This window comes from Protopterus annectens, chromosome 6.part0 (assembly GCF_019279795.1).
Source record: "Protopterus annectens isolate FY-2018-M chromosome 6.part0, PAN1.0, whole genome shotgun sequence".
Taxonomy (NCBI): Eukaryota; Metazoa; Chordata; order Ceratodontiformes; family Protopteridae; genus Protopterus; species Protopterus annectens.
The window spans coordinates 473,701,033-473,728,641 of record NC_056737.1 but is presented as its reverse complement, the minus strand read 5'-3'; the positions used below and the strand labels follow the sequence as shown (position 1 = coordinate 473,728,641).

Genomic DNA, 27,609 nt, shown 5'->3' with positions numbered 1-27,609 from the left:
TATGGTAAGTGTGCACAACTGTACTTTTGCATACCTCGGCAGCACACACTCCAGATTTGTGAACATGGATGATGAGGTAGAAACGAGCATCGCCAAGGCAAGCTCTGCGTTTGGACGGTTGTGGGAGTCAGTGTGGGGAGAGGAGAGGCATCAAACTGTCCACAAAGCTGAAGGTGTACAAGGCAGTCATACTGCCCACTCTACTGTATGCCTGTGAGACATGGACAGTGTATGAGCTTCATTCCAAAAAGTTGAATTGTTTCCATATGAACTGCTTAGGAAGGCTGCTGAAGATTACCTGGCAGGACAAAGTTCCAGACATGGGCAGGCCATCTTGTACGTATGCCAGACACATGCCTCCCCAAGAGATTGTTTTATGGTGAACTTGCAGGAGGCAAACTCACATAAGGTGGGCAAAAAAAGTGCTTCAAGGACACACTGAAAGTCTCTCTAAAGAGCTTTGGCATTGACCCGGACTCCTGGAAAACCGTAGTGCAAGACCGCCCCACCTAGCGATGCTGCATCAGGAAAGGTGCTACCTCCTATGAGCAGAGCAGGACCACAGAGGAAGCATGAGATGCATAAATCCACAGCCAACTCATTGCCAACCAACTCAAATGACAACTTTTGCCCAACGTGCCGCAGAGCTTTCCAAGCCCGCATTGGACTGATCAGCCACAAATGGACACACTATACTCAGTCAACCTCCTTGACGTGATGTTTTTGGTCATTGTTGACGATGACTGACGAGCAACATGTAATGAATGAATTTGGTAATGGGGTGGGGCAAATGACGATATCTTCTTCCAAAGCAAGTATAATTTAATGAAGACAGATGAAGTGAAGGCTTGGGCTACACTTCCATTAGTAAACTCCTTGCTGAACATAACCAGGTATGTTCAAAATACTTCAGATTGTCAGAGTTTTACTTGTTTGAAAACTAACAGTTTGCATAAGACCCATAATACCTTTCCCTACTAGTAAGATTTGCAAAGAGATTTGAAAGCTGACCTAATAGCAACCACATTATTAACCCCCTCAGTCCCAGCATAAAACGGTAACCATTGTTGCTATTCTGCTTGACAAGTTATCTTAAGCTGCTTTGACAGTTTTGCTGAGAGGGCAAACACTTAATGTTGTGTAAGAGTAGTCCAGCCAGGAAAGTGACTGGACAGAAGTGTTTTTTATTTCCAAGGGCAACCCAGGAGCACTGTCCAGTTAAGTGATTTCATCAGAGTCATAGAGTTTTTGAATGGAAATTGGAACTAAACCCAGGAGTACAGGTTGAGTCATTTTAACAGCTCATAGCCTTAGCCCCACTGAGCTAAATTGCCAGACCAAGTATGTATAACACTGTACTGGAGCTCAGTTTTACAAGTCTTTGACAGTGTTCAAGAGTTTTCTAACTTTGACACAGAAGGTGAAACCTTAAAACCTGTGTCCGTATCATTGAAGATAAGAACTTACTTAATCTGACTGATGTGTCCATAGCATCTGCAGCTACAATGGACAACCACTTTGGATGCTGTGCATGGCTCAGGACTCAGCACTCCAAAGATGACATTGTGAAGAAGATAGCAGATGCCCTATTAGTGACCATTTACTATTTGGGCAGTCTACGCAAATTGTGTCTGTAATCAACTCAAAACAAAGAAGGGGAAGCTGTGACTGTTGATAATTATTCATTCATTTTATTACCTACTTTATTTATGATCATGTAGAGTTAGAGCCCATTTCGTTGACTAATGTGTCTAAGATAGCAAGTCAGTCTTGCGTGGTTCAGAATTTCATTCCAGGAGATGCACACATACGCATTTCATACATACATACATACATACATACATACTCGTGTACGCAAATGTTAAGATTTGCACTGGGTGTGACGAGGGTAGACAGGATAAGGAATAAGTATATTAGAGGGTCAGCCCAGGTTGGAGGCAAGATTGCATTGGTTTGGACATGTGCTGAGGAGGGATGCTGGGTATATTGGAAAAAGGATGCTAAGGATGAAGCTGCCAGGTAAGAGATAAGGTTTATGGATGTGGTGAGAGAGGAATGCAGGTGGTTGGTGTGACAGAGCAATATGCAGAGGACAGGAAGAAATGGAAACAGATGATCCGCTGTGGCGACCCCTAATGGGAACAGCCGAAAGAAAAAGAAGAAGATGCACACATACGCATCTTTGGGAAGTTGGAAACCTTACTATACCACCTACTGCATGCCTTTGGGATGGGGAAATAAATTGGAGACCTTGGCAAAAACCAAGATGGGCAAAGGGAGATCATGCAGGTTCCATAAAAAAGTTACTTCAACAAAGCACTGAACCAGAGAGCTAAGTGTTGTGAGGGAGTAAGAGTGAGTGCACACATTACTTTGCATTATGGTTCATGTTTCCACTCCCACCCCCCTATTTGAGGAATTTTCCACCCAGAAATAAATTCAGGGAAAAGTTGGCGGTATTGAATTCCCCTGAACCAAGAAAAAAGAACTAAGGAACAGAGTACTTGAGCAAACTCAACTCATCTGGATTATGGGTTTTTAGGCAATAACCACATCCAGTTTCTTTCTAAGAGATCACTTTTATTAGCGGAACATAAAATGGTTTCACTGTTACCAGGAAAAATAAGCAGCGAACAAAAGGGAAAAGTACTTGTACTGAAAAGTTCAGTATGTTTGCCAAGCCAGAATTCAATACAGAAGCAGGTAAAATGAAAGTTTAAAAGGAAGGCACTGTTCCTTGAACTATAAATCCACAAACACAGGTTCAGAGAAGCCATTACTTGTTACCCCAGCCTTTCTCCATTTTCAGTGTAACAACCAAGTCCATTACCAGACTTCCTCTGGTACCCTCCAGGTAACCTCCAGTTTCTCCACAGTCCACTATCAGGACCTCCACTGGCAAATAGGGTCCACTTCACGTTGTCGTAAGCTGACAATATCGAGTCTGATATTGTCGGCACGACAATATTGAAAGTGAAGAACATTGTGCAAGTGAACAGAAATCTCCGTAAGGGGAGATTTCCATTTTCTGCAATGTAGTGCGGTCTCAAAGTTGGTATATTTAAGTGGGGGGGGGTGCCCCCATGCCTACGCCATTTAGTTTTTTTTTACGTTATTCGATGTTTTACTTAATCGATCAAAAAAGTTCGACCTTTATTGATTCGATTAAGTAAACTTTCAATAACGTGATATAGACACGGCAAAGGGTCTACTTCACGTTGTCGTAAGCTGTCAATATCGAGTCTGATATTGTCGGCACGACAATATCGAAAGTGAAGAACATCGTGCAAGTAAACGGAAATCTCCAATGCAATGTAGTGCAGTCTTGGAGTTGGTATATTTAAGTAGGGGGTGTGGGGGGCGCCATTTAGTTTTTTTTTTTTACATTATTAGATGTTTTACTTAATCGATCAATAAAGTTCGACCTTTATTGATTCGATTAAATAAACTTTCGATAACGTGATATAGACACGGCAAATACAGTCGTTCTTCACTGTGAGCAAATCTACAGTCAAGTAGTCCAGATTTCAGTGGCCTTCCCAATGACTTCTGTTATCTTGAACTCACCTTCTTAAATTGAAACAAGTTATTACTAATTCCTTCACTTACAAACACAGATGTGCTGGTTTAAAGGGACCAACCAGTTCCCCATTACTTTGCATTAACACCGTTAAGTGCTAGCCTTCCTAATGCTGTGAAATCACTGGAGTTCTCCCCTCTGTTCTTCAGAAGTTGCTTCCTGTAAAAAGAAAGGAGGAGCTCTGGTTCTGGAAGATGACCCACTTGCACTTACTATAGTTGATGTTTCGATTTGGGAGATTTTTTTAGTGTAATTGTATCTGGCTTATACACAGCACTATGGTTACTGAAAGGGTATTTAGCGCAGGTTTTTGTCCTCCTATAGCTTTGGCACATTTTCTGTTTCTCTTGCTTGCACATTATAACCTTATGCCTTTGGTTCCTATAGCACCTACATGATATTACTGTGATATTAAACCACAGACAGTGCTGGCTCTGAAAACTGATTATTTTTGTCAATGTTATGGATTCACTACACACAGTAGTGTTCTTTCTCTCAGGAAAGGTACCTGAAATATCAGTCTTCACAGTACATGCCTATAAGAATTCTTCTGCAAAAACATTATCTCAGGCCTCTGGGATTCATATTAGCAAGTAGTCATATGATTGTAATGTATGGTTGCACATGAAGAATGTTTAGTGGGCATTAAAAAACATGTATAGAGTCAAGCTATAAATTCTTTGGCAAAAAATTATCATCCCTTCAGTCTTAGAAGTATTAATTTAATAGGCCACACTGTTCCTCATTAATCAGCACTTGTATTCTCTATGTACTCAGATCCTAACGAGAAGTGCTTTATATTATATCTAAGAGAACTCCTCTGACTGTCCACCAAGTTCAGAACTTGGCCTCTCAGGAATGAACGCTACTCTAGTGTGATGAAAATTAAAGTATTAGCATTTAGCATTAAAACATTTGGCACAAGTTAAATTGAGTAACCAGCATCTCCTCCTAGAGATTCCTGGTGATCTTCTTCCAGCAAGCTAAATACGAAGCAGTGAAAGGAACCTTCCACAGAGCATCCTTATAAGATGCCACACCAGTTAGCTTCTTTCAAGTTGCGGACACAGCATCTGTATTCCAGGACTGCCCTGAATTCCCAAGCTCATCACTTTATTACACAAAGTAAGCCCAACAGCCATGAGGATGAGCCTCACTTATGATGCTACTATGATTTGTACTTTTGGTCACTGACCCCAGCTGCTGGCCATAGAAGAGGATAAGAACATAGATTGATAAAGAGAGCTTTTATATGTAGAAAAAGTCTCACTTCACTCCCAAAGGCTGGTTCAGTACCATCAAGTCTGCATCTGTTTACCTGTCTGACTCAGTCTCAGAATCTCCCTTGCCATCACTAATAAGCCTGGCTGTAAGATACTTAATAAGGACATATGTTCCTACCTCCACTTTAAGATGGCAATCCTTTCTTTTCTGGGAGAGTCCCATGGCCTCAGATTTTAGAGGTACTGATCCTCAACCAGTTTGCTTTCATATTCAACAGCAATTTGTTTGAGTGCAGTATTAAAGGTCATAGTTAAATAAGAACCAAAGGACAAACCTTTTCAAAGAGAAGGGGGACAGAGGAGGAACAATTTCAACAACAAGAATTGGCATCACAGATGAACCATGTACAAGAGATAGAGTTTCATTTCCCTACCCACTCAACCATGGATGGCTTAACTATTAACACCGACACACCAGTTGACACCTCCCTTAATTCCCTTGACATCATCTTGACCCCATTTTTGGAGAATAACATCAGTGGGGGGTCCCTCTATAATTGGAGACAAATCTTTTCATGTTTACAACTACTCTGATTTAGAGATATCTGATAGTCATTTAAGTTTATTGAGGAAGGGTTTTTCTTTTGTCCCTAATTTTAAATATGACATCCGTAAATTGCTTATCAATTTGAAGTTGTATACCAGGAAATTGAACTTAAAGTTGTTGTTTAGCAACAAACAACAAGTAGACAGAGAGATGCAAACATTTACACTTAAAAGAAGCAGTGTGTTTATACCTCCATACAACCCTGTGATTTTAGCTTTCGAACGGCTATGCACCACTCAGATTAGGAGATTGATTGACAAAAGGCCAGTTGAGGACAATAGATATTTAACATCTGCTGAAGCATTTTGCTTAAAAGAACTTTCGTCCAGTACTGATTACAGGGTTATGAAACCAGACAAAGGGGGAGTAGTAGTCATTATGACGAATGCTGACTACTCTTGGCACATGCAGAGTATTATTCGCAATTCCAGTACATACGAGCTAGCTTCTAAATTTGATATTCAGAAGGCTTACACCAAGATTGATTGGCAACTCTACGAGATGCTTTGTGAAGAAATTATTGATGCAGATGAATATAAATATTTACAAGTGGAACACCTAGTTATGCCTAGTTTATTTGGAATACCCAAAATTCATAAAAACACAGCTAATCCACCATTTAGACCAATTGTTGCGGCTAGGGGTTCCAAAATGGAACACAAGACCTAATCTTATTTTGTGTTAGACCTAGCTATTGTTGTATTACTGATTATATTGGTCCCACTTAAGCAATTGAATGTGTTAAAGGTGCTTTTTAGCAGTGTAATTGTCTGCATTTTTCCTTAACTGTGTAAGCTGTACTCTAAAATTGCTGCTGGCCATTCACCTAACTGTTATTTTCCTTCTCTAACCTTCATAGCTCTCAACCTCCTCTCTGCCTTAAGAACATGGGAATCTACCTGCCTGGTCACTAAAGACTTCCATCTCATCTGCATCCCTAAGAATCCTTTGTCCTGTGCTCTAAATCCCTCCCTACTAAGGAGTAAAAGAAAGTACGTTGACTCCCTGATAAAACTGTGTACAGAATTGTTCTTTATGACATAAAAACAAGTAGTATATGTTATAAGTCTCCCTCCTGAGCCAGGTTCCCAGCAGCCAGTTCTAAATCTCACCTTACTTTTAACCCATCTAGCCTTGGTTCTATTAATTGACCTACTTTTTCTTCTTTATTTCTACTTTGCCAACTAGCTGTAATTCAAGCTGTTGTCCACCAGGTGGCACCCTTAACTAGGCTTCTTAAAATCCCTTTTCTCTTCACTAGTATTATATCCCTCATTACTTCTTATTTTCTCTTCATTTTTCTCCTCTTTTCTATTACTACCCCCTCTGTTAGCTATATTCCCTTTCCCCTCTCTACTATCCCGTTAACTAATTATTGTACTAATACTTCCCACTCACCTGGAATTACCTAGAGCTCCTCTACAATCAGTAGCTTTCTGATTGTCTCTGGGATCTCATCTTTTACTTGCTCTAACCCGCTCCATTCGCCCTGCGGGATCACTCCGCTCCCCTGCCCTACCCCCAAATTCCACCCACCCCCAGAAGTCCTAACCTTATACCTATCAAACCACACCCCTTCTCCATTTCACCTATCACAGTCACACTTCCATCACATAATCTTCTCTATTTTCCTGCCTTTTTTTCTCAACAACTTCCTATCTCTCCCATCTCTCTCTTTTACCTTTCCTGACCCCACCAACTTTACCACTGCACCTATAGTTATAATTTATATCTACCATGTCTATAAATAAACCTCCCACCATAATCCACTTACAAATATTACTCATACTTACACTTCTACCACCATTAACTCTTGCCTACCTGTTAACCTCCTATGAGCACCCAGTATATACAAACTTGCTATACCCTACTAAACGATCTACCTCTTCTTCACTAGCCTCTCACACTGACCATTTCAACATTACATCCATACCCAACTATCTATTACCTAAATACCATAGGACAGCACACATTAGATATAACTTCCCTAATTCCAGAAGGTATCCATTTCTTCTCAGTAAATACACTAATAATCAATATCTAACGCTACTCCACTCCCTAAAGGATGGAGACATTCATCCAAACCCAGGCCCAAACACCTCCATTACCACTCAACTCGTTAACCCAAACCCCTCTACCATTCACCCACTTAAAAAACTCCAAACTCACTCTTAATAGCTCACCTCAACACACGTAGCATTAATAATAAAATAACACAACTCCATGCTCTCTTGGAACTCTACTCATTTGATATTATTTGTCTAACAGAAACTTGGTTAAAACCAGTAACAAAAAACAATGAAATTTTACCAGCTGGTTACAACATCATACGTCTTGACCGTGTAATCAAGAAATGTGGTGGAGTAGCTGTTCTATTCAAATCTGATTTTCAAATAACCATCTTTAACCAAAAACCTCCTCAAGACTCAAATGCTGATATACTTATTACCAAGTTTCAGCTAAACTCAGTCAAATCTATCTATAGTATTTGCATCTATGTTCCTCCAGGTAATAACATCACTACCATCGAAAACATCCTTTGTTGGTTATCTCTAAACCTTCCCCAAGAAACCATAATCCTAGGCAATTTTAACATTGATTGGAATGTTTGCAATAACAACTGCCCCACTAACCATATTAATCTCTATGGGTTTACCCAAACTATTACCTCCCCTACTAGAATAAACAAGAATAATAAGAAAGAAAGCACCTTAGATTGGATACTTATTAATAATCAACCCCAGACTTATGAAGCCGGAACCCTCCCTGATGACATAAGCGACCACTCACTAACCTACATTATCAGGCTCAAAACCAATCCACCCATTCAACCCATATTTAGGACAATTAGAACTAAGAAAAATTTCAACTTAGATCTATTCCTAAGTGAACTTAAAGCATGTAATTGGTCCCCCTTAAAACACCTTTCTCTTGATGAAGCTGTTGATTGCTTTAATACTCATTTCCTAAACATACTCAACCACCATGCTCCTTACCCACTCTATCAGGATAAGAACTAAATCTGCTCCATGGCTTACTAAGGAAACCAAGCAAAAAATCCATCTCAGAAATAAATACTGGAATAAATCACGCTTAACTAAAAACCATGCTGACCTCCAAAACTACAAACAACTGAGAAATGAAACAAAAAAAGCTTTATTGTTTGATAAAAAAAACTATTACCTACAATTTCAGCAGACCCACCAGAATAAACCTCAAAAGTTCTGGTCAAGTATTAATCAATTATTACATCCAAGTCAATCTATCACACCTAATCCTCAAGGCACTGACAAAGACAATCCTAAACAAACTGCTAATGCCTTTAACACCTTTTTCACCAAAACAATTCAAACTCTTGCCTGTCAGCTCTCTCCTCAAAACATAACAACATCTAATTCTGACTCTAACCCACCTCCTCCATTTCTCTTCCAACCTGTCCCCACAGCATTTATTCTCACCCTTATCCAAAAACTGAAACCATGCACACCTTCTGCTGACCGACTACCCTCAGAATACCTACAGATAGCAGCCAGATCTATTGCTTACCCCATCTCCATTCTCATCAATAGAACCATCACTGAAGGATATATCCCCAAACTTTGGAAAGTCTCTCATATTATTCCCCTTCATAAAGGGGGAGACTCCACTGAACTCTCAAACTATCGTCCCATAGCCCTACTCTCTCCTTTATCTAAGATCATGGAAAGATGTATCCACAGGCAATTGCTTGACCACCTTCTCCATAATAACCTGCTTTCCAACTCCCAACATGGGTTTCGACCTTCCCATAGCACATCTACTGCCCTCCTTTCCTTTATTGACACTATCAATAACAACCGTAATCTTGACAAGCTCTCCTCTGCACTTTTCATAGACCTGTCTAAGGCTTTCGACATGGTAAATCGCACTACACTCATAAGCATTCTCAAATCTCTGTCTCTCGACCCACTAGCTTAAAATGGTTCCATTCCTACTTAAATAACAGACATCAAGCTGTGCTCTACAACAACATTCTTTCTACCCATCTACCTGTTAATATTGGTGTTCCTCAAGGCTCCATACTGGGCCCTCTCCTGTTTTCTATATTCATCAATGACCTTCACCAAGTAGTTCCTCAAGCTACATGTATACAATATGCGGATGACTCCACACTTATATGCTCAGCCACATCTGTATCAGAACTTCACTCCCTTTCTCAAGACATATTTAACTCTGTAGAAATATGGTTTACAAAACGCTGTCTCCTATTAAACCCTAAAAAAACTAAACTTCTCCTTTTTACACATACCAGTAAATCTCCCCCAATAGACTTCACTGTATCATCCAATGATGGTACACTCATATCCCAAGATCTAACTACCAAACTACTAGGTATCACCATAGACAATAACCTAAACTTTGATGCCCATATCAACAACATTCTGAAAACTACTAATAAAAAAATAGGCTCTCTTTATAGGATCAAATCCTTCCTCACTCCTGCAACTAGAATAACTATTGCCCACACCCATCTAATCTCCACCCTTCTTTATGCCTCACCCATATTTACCAATCTGTCAAAAAATAATCTTAAGAAACTAGAAAACTCCTATAATAGCATATCCAGATTTGCCACAGGTAACCCATACAGAACACACCACTGTATTAATCTAAAGCATCTAGGGTGGCTTGAACTACAGCAGCAGCTGAAATTTAATCAACTGGCCATCGTCCACAAAATACTTTATCAACCTGCCAAAACACCCATCCTATCTAACCTTATTCACCCCTATGATAACCTGAAATCCCTAAGATCTTCACAAAAAATTCTTGTATATGTCAATAAATCAAACAGTAGAGCTGGAGACTCTCTTTTTTTCTAATTCTATTGGAAAAACCTGGAACCTGCTTCCCTCTGAACTTACCACAGTTTCCTCTATTACTCTGTTTAAAAATAAACTTAAACTCTTCCTGAAAACACATTGGATGTGCCCCTGTTCTAAACCTGACTGACCAACTTATCCCTTATTACTTGAATCAACCTACCTTCTCATCTCTGAAACTATTTCATCTTAACAACTACTATGCTTCTCATCTCTGAAACTATTTCATCTTAACTACTACTATGCTTCCTCTCTATCATAGTCTTACATATTACTTGATTCTCTAAAAAATGTCACATATTACTTCTGGATGTATTACTTAACTGCTTCTCCATTTCACTTTCCTTTATCTTCCTTTCTTATCTACATCTATACTATATTTTCTTTTCTTTTCTTAGCTATTATTCTTTATCAACAATTAAATGTGACTTCATTTAATTATACAAGTCTAGTCAAATATGTGTAGCCTTCTTTATATGTACTTTATAAATTTGCAACCTCATACTATTTCTCATTTCTTTACAGAAAATGTATTAGCATTCTAAATGTGTATTTCTGTAGATGTGAACTTTATTTGAAATGTGTGGAGCTTTTCTCCCCGGGCGTCTACTGAAAATGGACATCTATCCAGCTAGACTAGCCCGGTCAACAAATGTAAAATAAAAATAAAATAAATAAATTAGCATCATTTATAGATATCATGACCAAGAAGATTCTGGACAATTTGCCACACATATTAAAAGACTCTTGGCATTTTCTGGACTGTCTCAGGACTTTGACTGATGCACATCTAGGGGAATTTCTGTTTGTAACTGTGGATATTATAAACTTATTTTCAGTGATTCCCCATGATATTGGATTAGATTGGTTTGGTAGGAGTCTGGACAAACATAGTGATATACATCAGGTAAAAAGAGGCCTATTGGTGGACATGATGCGGATTGTACTGGAGAATAACTACATTGGATTTGAAGACAAATTCTATAGACAATCCACTGGGGTGGCTATGGGCGCTAAATGTGCACCCATATGGGAGGAACAGTTTGTGCTGACATCTGAGTATAGATCAAGGATGATTATCTATCTGAGATTCCTGGATGACATCCTGTTCCTCTGGAAAGGCACTCGGGATGAACTGGAGGAATTTATTAAATACTTGAACAATACTACTTCATTTTTTAAATTTACACACAATATTGATAGTAAGCCTATTGATTATTTGGATTTATGACTATACATTAAAGATGGAGAGATAGAATCCAATTTATACAGGAAGAAAACTTACAGTAATTCATTTTTACATTATGACAGTTGTCATCCCCATTATGTCAAGAAGAACGTGGCCAAAGGCCAGATGATTAGGTTATCACGTATTGTTAGTGAGGGCAGCAAATTCATAGATGAATTGGAGGTTTTGAGGGATTTGTTTGTCCAAAGGGGCTATCCTCTGGACATGCTTACTATGCTTCAACATGATGTCACTAGAAGAAGGGCTATAGATCTTATTCCCATTTTGAATGACATACAAAGGACATTTGACAACAACAAAACAAAGACCATTAAACAAAAAAATAAGAACATTCCAACTGGAATGGTCTTACAACATATTTTTTTAGCTACGGAAGTTAAAAATGTTATTCAAAGTTCATGGGGAAATATAGTCCCTACAGACCTATATGACATACTAGGTAAAGCTCCTCTTTTTATAAACAGTAGGGGTTTAAATATTAAGGAGCTTTTAGAGAGAACACCTATGACCTTTGGTCAAAGACCTGCTAAGATGGCCAAATGTTGCAATTGTAAAGCATGTAAATACATCAACGATGGCCCCTATGTCTCTGTGGGGAACTTTAAGAGGACACTGAGGAGCCCGGGTTAATGCAATTGTAACACCAATATGGTAATTTACGTGGCTACTTGTCTATCCTGTCCAGCATTTTATATAGGCATGACTACTAGAAAGTTGAGACAAAGAATCCTAGAACATTACAGAGATATCAAAAATGAAAAATCTACCAATTCACTATACAACCATACTAAAAATTGTCCTAATTTTAGGAAATTTTTATTTTTTGTTATAGATCGGCTTTACACTAAAGAGTTTGGGGGAGATTACAAAACTATCCTAGAGGTTAGGGAATGCCTGTGGCAGATACGATTAGATGCCAGTAGTGCCACGGGCATCAATGACACCCTATCTCTAGCCTGTATTTTAAAACATAAGGCAGCTTGTATTTAATACAAATGAACAACGGCTTTTTTCCCCTTTCTCTTTTGGATATTACACATAGGGGTTATATTTATTGATTTCGCAACACTTAATTTTATTTATTGTTATTTTATTTATTGTTATTTTTTACAAAAAACATTGAGCTTATGTAAGATGTATTAGCACTTGTAACATTACTTTGTGTTCTGCTATATTATTGTGTATTGTGTGAGGAAGGGTTGAATTTTGAAGGGTACATAAAGCAGTTCAATAGACAACCGAATGGTTAACTTTTAAAAGTTTTGAGATGATGGACCTATTGCATTCAATCATGTTGGATTACACTGATAATTACAAGGTGTATTTAAAGACTGTGGTTAAACATGTAGACTGACTCTGAAGATGCCCTATCAGGGTGAAAGCGCTTAGTCAGTGAAGTTTTTTACTATGTATTCTCAGTAAAGGTTTTGGTGATTTTATCTGGGCATCACCAGTGTGCTTTTTACTTTTACCAGCTTTTCAAAGAGAAGGTTGGTAAGGAAGTATTTGGCTTGACTTGTACGGGCCATAAATGGGGAATACATTGGTTCGGATACCTGCCATGCCATCTGGTGCTCTCGATGTCATAGTAGATAAATAAACCTACTGAAAAGGATAAAATGGTTTGTTAGAGAATTAGTGAATGAAACATATCCAGATGGTGCACACTAGATGGGTCTGTGGGCTGATCTGTTTTACTAGTCAGATACCTTGTGTAAAAGCAGGGCTGGCAGTGATGCATGTAAAAAAAAAAAAACACAAAAAAAGGGGACACACTTGGCTTGATAAGTCAGTCGACTGTGGATCATAGGAAAGTGACCTTTAAAAGGAAGAGTTCATGTTTCATACTTCTATGTTAACACTCTGACTAGATTTGGCACTCCCTTCTTAGGGAAGCCTATCATAGTCTGTCCTCCACCCCCACTCAATGAATTTCAAAAAGGGAATTCTGCTTGCATTCTGCCAGTTCATTATGCTATTGCAAGATTCCTTCCTGAAGTTGATACATTTCTGTGAGGTACTCACTTTTAGCAATAGATCTGAGAAATTAAGATTCTTACTAGAACAGGTACCACCCCCCACTATAACATTAACAGATATTTTGTTCAGTGTTTGCCTTGAAGAAATGTAGGTGATTATAGGTAATGCTGCTGACAGCAGTCTGTGTAAATAGCAAAAATGAAGCTGATATAATCCTGCATGTGCAAATAATGGGTATGTATTATAAGCTGGAAAATTCAGGCAAGTTGATTAACTCTGGAGAGATCAATCCCATTTGGTATAGTACTGCTAGTTTTTCCCTTTAATAGTTGCTGTTACGATGACTACTCACAAATATGTAATTTTTGTAACTTGTTATTCACTGTTTTCAGTTTTGTAACAAGTTAACTCAAAGTTTGTACTTTTATGTTTTTACAGGAGGCACATTGCACTGCAAATAAAATGACACCATATCCACCCCACAGAGTGTTGCGGCTTTGAAAGTTTGGGGGAAAAGCAACAGTGTACAAAATGCAGTACTGTGGTATGTTTTTTTCTGTATATTTTTAGATTTATTTTTGTGTGAGGTTACTAAACGTTTTTCTTATGAAGTTGGTTGATGTCATCTGAAGACAATTCGTAAGTCATGATGCACCTATGGTAATTTACAATAGATATATATATATATATATATATAGGTGCCCTAGTACGTAATAAAAATATTGTGTTAAAATTTCAATAATTTGTGCATCAGATTTCCATGGCAGAATGATGGCATAGGTCAGTAACAATTCACCGTTGTTGTTGTTAGATGTATGTAATCGTTGTACTTGTCATGGTTACCACTAGTCTTATCAATACTTAAAAGCCATCTTATTTGCACTGCTGGTAGCCCTGCTGATCACATTTGTATATTAAAATTGTACTCTGCCCTGTAGCCTTTTTTAAATGTGGTTCTGATGGTGGGGGTTGCAGAGCTCATTAGTAGCTCTCATGGAGAGCTTTCACTATGTTTGTAGACAGTCCTTTGCATTTATTGAGCCATCCTGCTTATTAATGTATGATCATTTCATTCACTGTGAAGTTACTTGCATGCCTTATGGGATGAAGTGCATATCGCACACCATGTGTGAAGAACACCTTTGTGACAGAAAACGGAGATGGTAAAAAAAAGCTTTAAAACAAGGAAGATGGAGAAGAGTAGTACTTCCGAAAAGCTTGGCCAGGATGTGAAGGCATGTGTAAAGGGGATATGAGACCTTGTGTCTCAAAATCCTCAACAGTGATTGGTGGGATAGATAGTTGTACAAATTAGTGAAAGAAGTTTTGGAAAAAGAATGATTAAGTAGCATTTTCAAATTGTGGCTGGAGGAGCAGGTATAATAAAGGTGTTGGAAAGTTAAGCTAGTGAAAGACAGGACTGTGACGTGGTGCTTCTGAGGTACTGAAGAATTGTAAGGTAGAGAAGGGATGGCATTGTGGCTATATGACAGTTTAATCATATAGATGCGTGAATGACAGCTGAGCAGCCAGAAAGACAATGGATACATCAGCAAAGCAGCTCTGTCACTCCCTGTAAGGTCAAGCATAAAACTCTGGACAGCTAGGTGGCATATGACATGCAACTCATTAATTTAAAAGTAAACATTCTTTGTAATGCTTATGTGTAGATCTGAGTGACAAAGAAGTTACATAATATTTATAAGCAGAGGTTAGTTTTGGGAAATGTGTGTGTATATATTTTATATATATATATATATATATATATATATATATATATATATATATATAAAACAGGTTTAAGAATTTCATTTCAATTAAGTGACATGTAGGCAAGTGTTATAGGAGGCTGTAGTACTGATGATGTACCCAAAGTGCTGTTAAACAAAACATATATTTGAGATGCTGGTAATAACTATGAGAATAGGGGCCTGTCTGCAGTCTTTCTTTGTGCCACTGCACTTTAGTCCTCTTCTCCTGCTGCAGAATTATGGCTTGATATGTGATCTGTGTGCTTTTTAGTCTGTTGTATTGCTAACAGGTTATGAACTACTTGTGTCAACTTTGCCTCAGTTGATATACCTCACCCTTGTTTTTCTGACTTTTGTGACAATCCATTTTGGACTGTAGGAGCATCAGCTTCTTGTTGGCTTGGTTACTTCTCTGTCAGGCTGAGACCTTTCTAAAGCATGCACATGAGCACCTCTTTGATGTTGTGCTGCTGTGAAGAGAAAGAGAGCATTTTTGGAAAATCAGTTTTACCTGAGATAACGTTTCCTTACTAGTATTACTAATTTCTCCATCATTTTTGAAAAATTGAAGGTGCCAGTTTTGCAACCTTCACCTCTTCTCCATTCCATATTGTTCTCTGTACCTTCCTTCTTTGTCTAATGCATTGTCATCTGTGTGATTCTCATTCAATTGCTGGAGGTTGAGACACACATTCTGTTGTTGTTTTATCGTTACGCACCTACTTTTGTTTTTTGTTTTTTTTTTTGTATTTCTATTGCTTGGTTCCCAGATGGAATGCCTTCTCTGTGGAGATTTCTTGTGTCTACATGAGTTTTTGCTGGAATCTTCAGTTTCCTTCCACATCTAAGTGAACTTGAAATAGTCTAAATTGCCCATAACTGCATGAGTACAATAGATGCGAGTCTGTGTGAGTGCTATGAGAGACTGGCAATCTGTCAAGGCTAAGGTTCCTTGCCTTATTTGCATTTCTTGCTGGCATAGTCTTCAGCTCTCCTCCAACTCTCAATAGACTAAAGTGGGTATTGCAAAATGAATATATACATGTGGTGGGGCAGAGAAAAGTGGACTAGCAAAAAAGGAAGTTTGGTGTAGTTCAGGGGAAGATAAAAAGTAATAAAGGAAAAAAAAAAGAGAATGCTTACCAGAAAAAAAGGGAGAGAAATGGGGCATTTACAAGGCCAGAAATATGAAGATGTGAAAAAGAAGGCAGCAAGGCTTGGATTAGGAGAACTATAATATATGGAGCATATAGCTTTAAGTATGCTAATACCAAGCTACAGGCAGCTGCATGTCATGTGGTACACTCACCTTCTAGAGCAAACAAATCTATAGGGTCTGTCTCTTCACTGGGAATTTTGATAAACATTCATAAATGTATGGTGTCTTAGTGGAGAAATGTATTTGAAGAACTGCTGAAATATACTTATTTTTGAAAGTGCTTGTGTTTGGAAGTACAAAATTATAACTCACAGTGAAAAAAATGATCCATCAAAAAATATTTTATATAATGCATTTCAACAGAAGTTGGAAGCTTTGGGTCCAGTAATTTTGTTCCTTACTACAAGTGAAATAGCCAAGAAGCAAGAATGTGTTTTTGAAGAAACCTTGAAGGTGTTTAATACTTTCACTTCCTTGAAGAGAAGGAAGACAAACTAGCAATGGTTAGAGTTAAGTTTTGTGATAACTGCTAGCCTCGAAAGAGCTTGCCATTTGTTTTTTTACAAGGGCACAATATCCCACAGAATCCATAGGTACTTGTGTAACTGTGCTAAAAAATCAAGCCAAAGAACAAATTTGGTGAGATGCATGTGTCATAAGAGTCAAAGTACTTTGTGGTGTAAGAAATGATCAAACAAGAGGCAAATTGTTTAATGTAGAATGGACCTGATATTGTCAAAGTGATGGATTTTTATATAGCAAGTAAAATGACTGATATACAGTTTAAAGAATTACCCGATGCTATAAATTTGTGGGAGTAAGTAAGTCAGATAAAATGCTAAAATGAGATAAAGGAAGAATCTGTTGTAATGGTAATGGAGAGAAAAAGAGAACCACAGGGTACACAGAAAACATGATGCAGTTGAAATTGGGGCTTATGTACTAGATGCGTCTGTGAGCAGGAGAGAAAACATTCTCTTATGTTTAGTCAGTTTTTTGTATAATTTGTGGCTGAAATCACCAGTTAACAAAGTTGTACTAAAGGAAATACATTTGTGTTACAAATATGAATGTTGCTAAATGCACAAAATTGAGTTGCAGCAACAGTGCCACTAGAAAGTACCATTAAAACAAAACATTAAAATGTCACTGTTAGAAAATGTATCTGACATACTGAGCCAAAATTGTAAGACTTGTGAGCAAGAACTGCTGACAAATGATGAATTTAAACTAATCTCAGGCTCAGAAAGTAATAGGTATGTGTGAAGATAGTTTTGAAGGATTAGACATCAAGTGAAACTGGTTGGAGCCACCACATGTAAACAGAAAAGTTAGGAGTACAAGATCTTGTTCAGACTGCAGCCAGCTGCAGTGGCATATAGGAATAAACTCCTGATTATGGCCAAAATTACCCAAGTGTGATTAGAGGTCTGGACATTTGACAGAGCTGACAAGGTTGGTAATCCTGTAATGGAGGACAGGGTGAAGCATGATATATACAGCCACATTTCAGTGGAGGACATATTTATATTAACATACATAGAATGTCATATCATTTACTATTCTATGTATGTTAATGAAAATATCGCAGTTAAAACAAGAATGCAGTAAAATAGTTAATATCAAGCTTATAAGAGTCTAGTTATTTTCAAATGTAATCAACTGTAACTAGATATAGAGTAGGAGACAGTGAAGTAATTATAGGTTGAAGATGGTTACACATTCTGAAGGAGTATTGAAGAGGTCCAATTAAAAGGAAGATGGAGATAATAGTGGAGAGGGGTTGATGATGGTCAGATAGTTAGAGATTGAAAAGAAGTAATTGTATTATGGTCAGTTACATAAGAGTAGTGACAGTTAATAAGGGTTTGGAAATTATCCAGGAACATCACATGTACAAAGCTGGTAATTGAGCAGGTAGGACTTTAGTTGTGTTTTAAATGGTTTTAGGGAGTGTTCTTGTCAAATTGCTGGTGGTTAAGTTCCAGGATGTAGTGAGGTGGTGGGTGAACAGTCATTTGCCAGCAGAATTGTTGAGCTTGGATGCATTTAATAAGTATTTATACAATGAACTTAGTGACCTGAAAGAGTTTTATATTTGTATGAGGTTGATGGCTGGACAGTTGTTAGGTTTATATGCAATGTTCTGGATTCGTGGAAGTTGACTAGGTTAGGTAATGTGGGAATTCTAGCCACTGTAATTCCCTGAGGGCAGCATACTGGTGGATTCTATTTGGACGCTTCGCAGCGAATTGCGTTATTTTGTAGTAACATTGCTCAAGTTTGTTCAGCAAGGTATTATGGATCTTGTTAGGATGGCTGCAGAATACATTAGAGCTGGTAAGAGGAGCGAAGAGGCAGTATGTTTTCTTATATTGTTTGAGAGAAAGTGTTTGGCTCTATAGAGAGAATGTAGTTTTTAGTGTAATTTTATGGCTATATTTTGGATGTGTGTGTGTTTGTCAAATTTTAGGTTCTCATTTACATAAATGCCTAGCAGTTTAGTATGTGTGACAAGTACAATTTTTGTTTTGTTTATGAGGTAAATGAGAAGAAGGTTTTGTTGAGTGTAAGTAGTTTGGCAGTAACTAGGATTAATTTTGATTTATTTGGATTTAAGAATAGCTGGACAGATGTTAGTCAGGTTTCTGTAGTGGAGAAGGACTCTTGGGTAGGTTCTTGTAGTCTGTTGATTTTTTTTGCTCTACAGGTAACTGTGGCATAGTCTACATACTGCACTTAGGATGCAGTTTTACAGGCTTTATGTAGGTCATTAATAAAGATGTTAAAGAGAATTAGTCCCAAGATCGATCTTTGTGTGGTGCACCAACTGGGAGTGGGAGGAAGGATGAGATGTCTTTTTGCCACTTGACAACTTGAGCTCTGTTTTGGAGGTTGCTACGGAACCATGATATTGAAGTGTTGTTGAGTCCTAGGTTATGAAGTTTGTGTAGAGGAATGGACTGAGAGACTGTGTCAGAGACATTGAATAAATCAAGGAAGAGGGTAGATACTAGATTTCTGTCATTCCTGTTTGTGTTTACTGTATTGGCGAAACTAAGTAAACTGGAAGAGGTACTGTGGTGGGGATGGATGCCATTCTGAGATGAAGAGAAGAGGTTATTTTGTGTTAGGTAATGTAAGAGTTGCAACCGGATGCCTTTTTTGAGTATTTTTGGTAGGGAAGAGAGGATAGCCTGTAGTTTGAGAGTTGAGTTAAATGCTCTCCTTTGTGGAGGGGAAGAATTTTTTTCCCCTAGAGGGTAGGGACATAGTCTGCACTGATGGAACGATTTTATTAAAATTGAGATGGGGTGGTATATTGCCTCTGTGGCCATCATAAGGTATATACCAGGTAGGTTGTCTGGGGCTAAGGTGGTGGGTTTCAATTTAGGTATTTTTTATGTAAGTAGTTGGGACTAGTTGGAAGGAGAGGTTATGAAGAGGAATGGTAGGAGGTGGTGGTGGTTGTTGGTGAGCTTTGAAGTAGTGATGAAATTGACTGAGTGAAATGAGACTTGAAAGCATCACCACAGTTGGTAGAGTTGTTAGTGTTAAGTGTAGGAGATGGTTGAGTGGAGCAGCTGGGACTGAGCATATTTTTGTAGAGGTTCAGAATGTTTTGGAATGTTTGTAGTTTTTATGCTGCAGATCAGTATACTACAAGTATGCTTTTTATCTAACTTAAGTTTTAGTTTGGTTTCTGAGTTCTCTGAATTTTTGGAAATTTGTTAGTGTTAATGGTTGTTAGTATTTAATATGCCTGAGATACCAGCATCTTTAAGATAGATGCTAGAGTAAGATATATTCTGAAATAAAACAATGAGCTAGAAAACATTTTTTTTTAGATTTGTCATTAGTCAAGTTGCAGATGTTAAAATACTGTAGTAGAAGTAAACCAGTTATATTGCAAGAAGATGCTAATGATGATATGAGTTGACTCTAAATAAAAAGTAGGTTAGGTGATTACTTACAAATGTACAGAAGAAATATGCTGAGGTTGAAAAAATGTGTGAATATAAACACATTAGCAACTCTATGGAAAAATACATAAACTCCTGCAAAACGTATTTAGAAAGTATGTGTGTAAGGCATCTCCTAGACCTAGACAGTAGAGAATAAGGTTACAAAAGTATGATGTGAAAGTAATGCTCAAACCCTGCCTAAAGCTAAATTTAGCAGATATGTTTATTAGAGCATACTTGCCAGAGAGGCGTGTGGAACTGGTAGAAAAAAATACCTTGAGTTTATTCTGAGCAATTCTGCAGTTACCAGTGACATAACAAAATGAAAATAGTTCTAGCTATGTGGTAGCTCTGTCTCAGAAATAACATTATTGAAAGAAGTTGCAATGAGAGTTTGGCCAAATCAAAAATATCATCATTACGGACTGAAAGTCATAATTTTCTTTCTAGAAAGAAGAATGTTTAAAGATGGCCAAATAATCATTTCCAGTTAACTGACAAGAAAAATACTTGAGAGGCACATGAATCACATGTGGGAATAGCAAATTGCAAAGAAAGGAAAATAGATAAAATTGATAGAGAAGAGCATCTGTGTCCATGGGACAGAGTGGACACTGATTTTTTTTTTCTTTCTCTTTAGTGTCTCTTTTTTTTTCATTCTAAAGAATGATATATTTCTTGTGTAATTCTTCATTCTGCATGGTCTGAGTAATCGAACTGACAAACTTAATAATCACAATTGTAACTGAGTTTTTTCTTGTAGTTTGGTGACACCCATGTGCTTACATCTGTATTATTGCTTTCTTATCTTGTTTAGGTTATAGGATTACAGCTTGTTTTGTTGCATGGGTTCTTTGAGGTTCTCATGACCCAAAGAAAAAAGAAGTGATTTTTTACTATTTAATTCTCCCTTTTCTCTGCGTGTCATTTTGAAAGTAGTATATTTAAAGATTGGTATTTTGAGAGTTGAGCACAATAGAGATGTGATTTCTCTGTTTGTTTTTTAGCAATGTTTTTGTGATGCAGGTTGGTGCATTCATATTTTGATGTGTTTTGAATGTGCTACATGCAGTTTTTAGTGTTTGATTAATACACCTTTTGCTACAATGGATAAGTACTGCTCATAGGCAATGACAAGGCTTGCAACCCCTATGGGACCTTTTTAAGCCTAGCCGTGCTTCCCAAAGGCAAGAATCTGACCCCTGTACCTTGTATCTGTAAGGTAAAGACCTTAACCATTATGCCAACCACCAATGTTTAGCCTCTTCCCTCATATCCTTAGCTGCAGTAATAGAATTATTTTTAATCCATGCACCTAAGTGCTCCATCTTATGTACCCATTGATATAGATATTGTTCAACCAATTCATATGTGGATACATAGTTTACCACTATAGTCTTTGTTTACCTTTATTTATTTAAAGATTTGTAACAGTCTCAAAATGTTCCACAACACTGAAATGTCCTTTTGAGAATTCTGTCAAGGACCAGGTATGTAATAGGACCACTTAAACAGGGTGGGAGAGCTGCTACTTCACTCATGTGGAACTCTCATATATAAACTTGGCAGCAACTTTTGGAATTGGAACTTCAAAAAGTTGCAGGTCTGAAGTCTCAACTGTGTGCTGCATCCACCAGTGGGAACGCTTAACTACAGATGCTGAAACTTCTTTAATTAAAGCGTGAGTTTTTATTGATCAATCAGGTTGACTTTGCCAAAAAGAAAATAACTGCTGTCACTTAATCTTTCTGGTGCAAACAATGCTGTTGTAGCTGATAACTGTCTGCTATACTTAAGTCAAGAATTCAGATTTGTGCATTGTGGGAATTCATGGCCATCCACTCCAGACTATCTGCAGCAAAGTAGGGAACTGTTGAGAGCTAAAATGCAATGTTTATCTGTGAGATAATAGTAAATTGTGTAGGAAGAATCACAGACATTTACATAAGACGTATGTCGACATTTAAGCAAGAGTAGCAGCCAGAATTGTCACAAACAATACCATCACAGTAAAATAGAAGGTGTGAGAACTGTAACATCCAAAGATTGCAGAGGAAGACTCATCAAACTTTGTCTCCAGATAAAGTTGTAGCGCACAAGAACTGTCCCAGAAGGAAGAATAGATGTTTAGAGTGAATAGTTCTGTTAAACATTCCAGCTCTGGAAGATCACTGAAGAGACTAAGCATACATTTGGAGAGTTTGATATTTGATCATTATCCTGGGGATCAAAAAGCTGCATTTAATTATACATTTTATGAAAAGAACAAAAGGTTTGAGTTGATATAAAAGTCAATGAGATACCTAGTGTAGAGCAAAGATTGGTAATAAGGAGGTGCAGTATATGGGATGTCTAACTGTAAGTATGGTAATACTTTGCTACATGGGGTGTATACTTTGCTGCAGATCATCTGCTCACCAAATGGTATCCTTTTGTTTTCAAGAGGATAAACTGAGTAAATGTCTCATGGAAGCTAGAAGCAAGCATCCCCACAGTGTCGGCTTAATATACAAAACCATTAATTTCTTACAAGGACAAAGCAGTACAAGGTGGAAGAAAGGAGGATTGGTGAAAGGAAATAAGGAAAATAAAATTGGTTTCTTTAGGTCCATTAAATAGATAAGGACAGTAAGAAAAACAAGTTGATGAATGATGGTTACTAGCTACTTGGAGCAGAAGGATATAGCTCTGATTGCACTCTAGATGAAATGTGTGAGACTAGCAACAAAGGGGCTACATGGTCGGACAGAGGAGTATGTGACTGAAGGGCTGATACCAGGTAGCACATCCTGCGAGGAGGGAGGCAGCTGGGCTTTTCTGCATTGGCAACACCTGCACGTGTGTTGATTCTAAACAGTGTGATGTTTGGTTTTGAGGTTGTGCATGCACGTGCTCAGGCAACTAAGGCTGCTATGGTGGTGGGGATAGGAAAATCCATGAGATTTGCAGATTGGCTCTCTACTTAATACCAAACAGTAGACTGCACTGAAGAATACATTTGCTGGAGGGTTCTTGTCCTGACAGAGGTATGATTGGGTCCTGTGGATCACAAAAAGAAAAAAAAAAGTTGTTGATAGATGGTAAAAGTTTGAATGGCCTAATGAACCAGCAGGGATTCTAAATGGTAATTATTTGGCTCACTGTTACTATGAATGTGAGTAGGTAGGATGTTAGAGAAGGTGAGGAGCTGATGGTGAAATACAGTTAGGTTGATTGATAAGGGAAGACAGGAATAATACAGAAGGCACAAGATTCTGATAGCTTGTCTTTAATTCTTGAAAGAACCAGATGGAATTTTGTTTTTGTCGAACACAACTGTTCATTCCTGTTAGTTTCTTGAGGACAATCTGGGAAATTTTCAGCCAGTGAATTTAAATCTGTGGTGGCAAATGTAATGGAGAAGTGACTAACTATAAAACTGTCTCTTCATGAATTATAGAAAATTCGAAGGAGCATCACTTTGCACTGTTTTACATCCAGAATTTCCTATCTAATGAATCATCTCCAGTTTTTTAATTAGGTACTGGTAGAGGAAGAAAACCAATTTATGTAATCAGGATTTCAGCAAGGCGTTTTTTTGTGCCACATTAAAGTTTAACGAGGAAGGTAAAGTTGGTGTGTGTGGTGGAAATTCAGTCAAATGGGTAACAAAATGTCTTGAAGGGAAAGTAGAGGATAGCAAGAAAGGGCTTGCTGCCATAGGAAAGAGGTTAGTAGTAGGGTATCACACAGGTAAGTCTTTGGTCCTTTTTGTATATACTTGTGACTGACCTCATGAGATGCATAGAAATCTCCTTGCTGGGTAATGTGAACATTGGAACAGCAGTGAGGGATGGAAAGAATATTTTTTATATTTTCCAATAGGTCATAACCTCACAATCTAGACAGGGGAGGAAGCAGTCCTTGAAACTGCAGGATTTGCTGTGCCTTTCTGTTTACAAGTGCACAGTTCTACACATTCTCTATAATGAAGGTTGCCACCAAATCATGGCTTAATGAGATGAAAATCCAACCCCCCGGGACATTGTTTATAGTTGTGGCTTCCCTCTGAGGAGCTGTGGCAGTTTGTGTCTGTGATCTGCCCCACCCTTCATTCAAGATGGGCATGTCCATCCTTCCTGACACTGCCTTCAAGTGGCTGAGCTTTCATTTGAAATTGGGTCACTTGAGTCATAGTCTTCCACTGGCACTGGCTTATTGAAGGAGCAGTCTTGATAGGAATATGATTATTAGCAGGGATTGACAGGATGCATCTGAAATTCAGCACTGAAAAAAATTCAAAGTGTTGTATTAAGAAAATAATAATCCTTAGGTTGTTTGCGATATTTAGGGGTTGTGCCGTAAAGTGACAAGAAAAGAGAAGAAGCTTGCTGTACTGTACTGTACTGTACTGTACTGTAGGGATGAATCACCAGGAGCAGTGTGATTGTGCTAACTAAAGGCTACAGAGTGTGGACTTCAAGGATGCAGAAGAAATGTCCACCTCCTGCACATTCAATCAGCCATTTCCTGGGATCCTCCTTTGCCTGCTCCATAATGTCCAATGTCCAGCATGCTCTTTTTCGAACAGAGCCACTCCTAGTGGAAAGAATCCAAGATCAGAGACCACTGATACAGCTGGCTGGCTGGGAAAATAGGTGAACCCCTAGTGTAGTGTTCTTTGGTACTTTGCTGGGATTTTTTGGATGTTGCCTAATCACCTGTGCCTGTTGGCCAGTACATGATTTATAGCCTTCAGCACTGGTCCCACAGATGAGTGCTACACCCAGCCATTGCCACTGAATTACAATGAGAGCATGTCTTGAATGACCTTATTTGTCACCTCTTCATTCCTTGAGCTGTCTGCCAGGTGGAGTGACAAAAGATATTAGAAGCAGCAGTTGGCCGCTCGCTCACTTTGTATTCCTCCCCAACTGACTCCTTTAGCACCATGGTTGGCTAGAGCACAGTCAAGCCTTTATCCCTCCATACTTTAAAACATGTTAGAGAGATGATTGTAAAGATATGAATATGTAAATTGGATGGATAGAACTGTTACCAGGATTTCTGAGTGGAAGAGAGCCAAGAGTATGGTTAGGAAACGATGTTTTCTAAAGGAGTTGTCATGTTACAACATAAATACCTCTCACTAAAAGGTGCACTAAAGCAGCACATCCCGCTCCCACCCCCCATTAGGAAAACAACCGTAACAAATTTCTCCAAAGCCAACTTCACGCTTCTTAAGACAGAAGTGGCAAACTTCACGACACCCATGCAGATGGACAATAGAGGTACGACTGCTGAAGCCTACACAAATGTACTTTATAAGCACTTACACGAGTGCATGGATCATGCTTTCCCTAACGGAACCAAGATGCTATCCTCCAAAAAAAAGGAAACCAATCTGGTGGTCTTCTGCCATAAACAAACTCTACAACAGAAGAAAGAAACCGTTGCAAAAAAGAGTAAAATCCAATGATTGGAGGATCTCCCTATTCAGCCTCAGTAAGAAGCTGAGATCCCTCAAAAAATCCTCCAAAGCTAGTTATGAAAACAAAATCGCCACTGATTCTAAAGACAACCACAAAGCATTCTATAGCTATGTCAAGAATCTCAATGGCAACACTCAGATGCTCTGAGGTGCAGCACAATGACACTAAATATACAGAACCAACTGGTGTTGCCAACATCCTGGCAGATAGGTTCAGTGCTGACTTTACCCCCCTCACACCCCCTAAAGGACCCATCTCTGTACTGGAAGAATGCAAAGTTCCTGTAATCAAGGCTGCACAGGCAAAAACCTCACTCTCCAAAGCCAAGAACACAGCATACATGGGACCTGACAACATCCCAGTCTACCTTCTACATGAACTACAGAATGAACTGGCACCCCACCTAAGTACCATGTTCAGTCATAGCCTCACCTCAGGCTTTGTGCCTATTGAATAGCGCACCGTGACAGTTATCCCACTCCACAAAGGGGGAGCCACGATAGACCCCAAGAACTTCCGCCCCATTAGCCTGATGAGCCTGGTCTGCAAGGCCATGAAACATATCATCATGGAACTCATATTCAAAGACATTGGAAATCTGCAAACTCTGGACCCCACACAGTTCGGGTTTGTAAAAGGCAGACCATGTCTCCTAAACCTGATAGACTTCTTTGAAGCAGTCACCAAAGCCATAGATGAGGGTAAGGTGGTTCACACAGCCTATCAAGATCTCGCCAAGGCATTCAACACCATCCCCCACTCTGGAATTATAGATAAACTCACTAAACTAGGCATAAATCCCTATGTCACAAGATGGGTTGCCAAATGGCTTACTGACAGAACCCACACTGTGAAAGTAGCAGACTCCAAATCAGACTTCAGACCAGTGACAAGTGGAGTATCACAGGGTTCAGTTCTGGGTCCTCTCCTGTTTGGTATCTACTTCTCTGAAGTACAGGCTAACACAAAAGGTCTTTGGTTAACTAAGTTCACAGATGACTGCAAACTAGGAGCCATAATTGAAACTTCTAACGATGTGGACATCCTACAAAAGGGCCTCACTGAAATAGATGCCTTGTGTCAAAGCCATGGTCTCAAGCTCAATGCCAAAAAGTGCATTGTCATCCCCTTTGGTAAAAGCTCTGTACCCATGAACTATCACATAGGCGGTAGTGTACTTAACACCGAAAGTGTGATGAGACCTTGGGACACAGGTGGACAGTAGTCTCTCCTTTGATAATCACATCACCACAGTGGTCAGGAAATCCTTCTACATGGCACACCTCATCACAAAAGGTTTCTCATCCAGAAAAGGAGGTCATTGTTCCCCTCTACTCATCACTCATTAGACCCATTGTATAGTACAACGCCCATTTTGGTATGTACCTCACAATACATCTACAACAACTGGAAAGGCCGCAGAAATACCTCACAAAGAGGATTACTGGCCTCAAACAGATGCCCTACGCAGACCGTCTCAAAAATCTCCAGCTTTACTCTGTCGCATATCGCCTACTCAAAGACTATCTCTGCCTAACATACAAAGCTATGTCAAACCCAGAGCTGTTGGACATGCTCCACTTAAAGAAATCCCAATCCCTCCAAACTACACGCTGTAGGGACCTACACCTTGTCACCACAATAAACAGAACATACTGGAGGGATAGATTCCTGTCCCAGAGACTTCCCATACTCTGGAACAGACTATCTTTCTATGTCAAACAGACCTCCTCATTAGCACTCTTCAAGAAAAATCTTGATG

General features: G+C 38.7%; 1 protein-coding gene across 1 annotated transcript in view; it reads left to right on the top strand.

The window, feature by feature from the left end:
• INO80 (INO80 complex ATPase subunit) overlaps positions 1 to 27,609 on the top strand; it is a 2,478,170-nt gene that overhangs the window by 276,222 nt on the left and 2,174,339 nt on the right. Inside the window, exon 2 of the mRNA XM_044074204.1 lies at positions 13,940 to 14,045. The gene's annotated coding sequence lies outside the window, so the exon portion shown is untranslated. The remainder of the gene's footprint in view (positions 1 to 13,939; positions 14,046 to 27,609) is intronic.